This window comes from Nelumbo nucifera, chromosome 6, assembly GCF_055504915.1.
Source record: "Nelumbo nucifera cultivar China Antique chromosome 6, China Antique-T2T, whole genome shotgun sequence".
Lineage (NCBI taxonomy): Eukaryota > Viridiplantae > Streptophyta > Magnoliopsida > Proteales > Nelumbonaceae > Nelumbo > Nelumbo nucifera.
Window position 1 is genome coordinate 2,255,767 of NC_142654.1, and position 4,116 is coordinate 2,259,882.

Below are 4,116 nucleotides of genomic sequence, written 5' to 3' on the forward strand. Positions count from 1 at the left end.
CGGGGAAGAAAAATTCTTTGTACAAAATATTTTTGAGAAATCTGTCGTAGTTTCAGATTTAGGTTTACTTGGGATGTAAATTTAGAGGCTGTATGCCACTGGAAACGTGTAGTTCTCACCTGTCTAGGCCCCCTGGACCAACAGATTGGTGAGCCGTCTTCAACGAGATCGGCTTCGGTGTTCACAAGATCGTGATCATACCGTTGGCACAACCTTACTGTGAGCACTGAAACTGATTTTGTCATATACTGTGGTAGCACAGTGATTTGATTGATCAGATGACCCTACCTACTTGTCTCATTGATCGTTGAAACACTTAGTTTGTTGTGCAAAGTAAGAGCACTGTCTCGGTGAATGACGGTAAATGCAATGCGAGTGTTTTGCTTGTTACCGACCACTGACTGATTGATTTGGTTTGATAAATTTCTACACGCAGAAACCTTGCATCCTGGACAGGAGAAATTGTTTTGGTTTTTTTGGCTCTCATTTCCGTTGAGTAATAATAATTTGTGAAAATGAAATATCAAATAATATCCTTTGTACATACATCTCATCTCAGTGAACTGTTACTTTCCGCCTGCCTTCTCCTTGAACCCTTGGACACATCGAAGGCACGTCACTCCTATTTCTTTCTCTACACCATCAAAATAGGCTGTTGGTTGTTGGTACCCCCCACTGGGTGTTCCTTTCTCTTTCGGCAACAAGGATTCCTCTTCAAACTTACTGGTTGATCAATTGTACACATAAGAATGTGAAAGATACTACATCTCTCGTTATTTTAAGAGCTTTGTCTGAGGTTGATCGTGTAGCGGGGGGGGGGGGGGGGGGGTGTGCTCACCATTTTATTTTTTTTGGCTCCATCCATGGGGTTTCACAACGGGGAGTAACCCATCCCCCAAACCAACCAGTTGGCATTGGTCACCACGATTTGATGAAAAAAAGAAAAAACCATTATTTGGGAGGTGGGGTTTTAAGATACTGATTAATTGATAAAGCGAAATTCTCACAACACTATGACTTGAGTAACCGTTCCATGATATTGATAATTGATGATTAGGATTAGGCAGGCACAATGTTGTAAGCATGTTCAATCAGCATTTAAAATTTTTTTTGATACCTATCCCATAAAATACCCCTAACCTAATCACCTTTAACAGTTATCATAATATTTATCAAGTGTTCATTCAACGTGATTACTATAGTGTGCCTATTAGATTTGGTCCGGCTAGTTTCTGGAGTGGGGCCAAACTTGGCTCGGTAGACGGTCACGGCATGCTCACCTTGCTAAAGGCAGGCAAGTGATCCCGGAGTTGAATTGGGGTTGTAGTTATCAAACTCTAATCACTGCAACCTCAAATCAAGTGGTCCAATAATTCAGACCTGAAGACATCATCATGATTCATACGAGGAAAATCCTTGCTTATTCCACTATTCAGCAGCTTCTTTTTAAAATTTGCTGTTCTCAAATGAAAATTGATGCAAACCTTTTTTTAGGATATGCAGTGGTACGTTTTTTTTTTTTTGTTTTCTTTCTTTCTTTTAATTTGTTTTGTATGTTCATTTGCATGGGTCACATTGATTTTTAAGATAGATGAGGCTGGTGTATTAAGAGAATTTTTTCAACGGTGGGCCCGAAACTTGTGCCCATGGGACCCATTAATTGCAATGGATAGAAAACACTTTTGCACTGCTGTTGCTGTTTAAATACTAGATATGGTCCATATGGAAGGAGATTTCTGAAATTTCTTTATATTTTAAATTTCAAAATATAGTTATGTATAATGCCACTACATATATTTAACAAATTCATTTTCTATATTATGTTGGTTATTAAAGATGTTAATCAAGTGTCGAATCAATTTAGATCAGTGACTTTATCTTCTTTTAAATGAGTGCGGATCTCCTGCCCACGAGAATTCTGTTCACGTTTATCACAGCCACACATAGAAAACATCTCATCTTCTGCATAGTATTATGCAGGGGGTGATGTTCCCAATTCACGGGGGGTAATATATTATGGGTAGGTGTGGGCAGGAGATCCAGGATCCTTTTAAATAAATATTTTTTCTTCAAAATGAGGTTTTAATTTAGAAAAAAAGAACTCGGAAACCCATCTCTATCAAGAATTGGGCTGGACTGGTGGAGGTTGATTTTTCTAGGATTGAGGTCGGGGATAAGGAGTTACTTACAAATCTGAATAGGGAGGGATGAGGAGTATCGGTAGTATCCAGTATGGTCCCCACCTCGAACACATCACGTTGCCATTCCTACATATAAGGTGGTGCTGTTTTTCAAATTAAAAGCAACTGTCACATCCGCTTTGGGCATTAGGCTTCAAAATATGCCAGAAAAAGAGGCCCGGTTCAAGAAATCATAAAGAAGTCTTGGAACCGCGGTCTTTCCTCGAATTTGGTTATGGTTAAAATTTTTGCCGGGAAAATCCGAATGATATGCTTATTGCCCTAATACATAAATAATACACAAAATCTCAAGTTGCCAGTGAGTGTGAATAATAATATACTATATACCTCAATTGTAATCTGTTTGTTTAACTAACCTTCAACCCTCATGAGTCACGAGGCTTGGAGAATGCCTGGACATACATATACATATTTGGGCCGAGAGCCCACCCCAAGCTTGGGTGGGGTCGTATGTAAGAGGTAAGAAACCCACTATCGATCTACAGCTATATATTAGTCTATTAGATCTTACATACAGTGAGGACTGAGGACGGGGTCCACAACTGACAACCATCCAACTAGATTATTATATGGCTGTCGGCTGCAAAGGGTCCCCCGTCCCCCTCCTTTCTTCGCCTACGGTGTCCTTGCTTCATCATGTCGGATTGTCGGTGCTGCATTGCATTTCATGATTTCGTATAATGAATGCCGCTACACTTGATCATCCAAAATCTTACCCAATTTGAAGTGGAACAACATTAACCAACTCATTGTCATTACATTACATTGTCTAATGCCTATCTATTGTTTCTCTATAACCCAATTTCTATATAATATTTATATAAACACAATCGAAAAAACACACTCACAGACTCAGCTATTTTATCTGTCATATACTTATGATTGAAATCTCAACCGTGCTTTTCAGGGATCAAAGGCAGCCTGAGCCCGTCCATGAGACTCATCAAGACGATTGATAAAGTAGAGCGCGTTACTCGTAACCCTAGCTACGTTGTTAATCTTCCGCCTCACAGCCAACTTCACCTTCCCATCAACCTTCTCAAACCCATCAAGACAGGTATCCTCGTTGGTCAAGGCAGCACTAACCCACGTCTCCGCATTGCTCATCTGCCACCTGAACGACCCACGTCTGAGATGCCGGAGCTCCGCAAGCGTCTCGCGCAATTCGTCCACTGAGTCCGACAGCTGCTCCACACAATCGCGCAGTGCGCCTTGCTGCCTCTTGCTCCCGCCGTGGAGCTTGGCGAGGCGGGCGATGCAGCCGGAGACGGCCCGAGCGCGGGAGAGACTAACGGTTACGGCCGCTCGTGCGAGGTCGTTGGCAGTCCTGGTGGAGCCGGTGTAGGAGGAGAGCGTGCGGAGGCAGAGGTTTGGATAGCTGGCGTGGATGCATGACGAACGAACTAGATCTCCCGGTGTGCCGGATCTTGATGCGGCGGTAGTGCAGCGTGCTGAGTGGGAGAGAGAAAGGAAGAGAATGAAAAAGGCGAAGAGGGACGGAAGGAGCGCCATTCCTAGCTGAAGCCTGAGCCCTGAGGATTGATTGGCTGAACGCTTGAAAAGAGCAGCAGGAAGAGAAAAGAGGACTAGACGAGTACAGGTGTGGGAGCTGCAATGTGACTTGAGGAGGGTTTAGGGTTGGTATTTTATTGTAAATTTTTAAGTGGAGGGTGCGTAGGATAAGTGGAGTTGCATTTGCCCCAAATTATGCATGCAATTACGCCTGTGCCATTTCTTTTGTTGTCTTGCACACGAGTCTTGTTCTGCTACGGTCTACGAAAAAGGTATGGTACCAATAGCCAATCAACGAGTATTTATCTTCGAATTTCACGTGCTCTCTCTCTCTCTCTGTACCACAAAAATTGCCCTCTTGCCGGCACATTGCTTTTGTCAAATGACGGATACGCCCACTATA

General features: G+C 42.6%; 1 pseudogene across 1 annotated transcript; it reads right to left on the reverse strand.

Annotated features, from left to right (window-relative positions):
- Positions 1 to 2,913: 2,913 nt before the first annotated feature.
- LOC104609305 (pectinesterase inhibitor 3 pseudogene) lies at positions 2,914 to 3,915 on the reverse strand (annotated as a pseudogene). Its single transcript, XR_016077226.1, has one exon. The product of XR_016077226.1 is annotated as a pectinesterase inhibitor 3 pseudogene (transcript).
- Between the last annotated feature and the right edge of the window lie 201 nt (positions 3,916 to 4,116).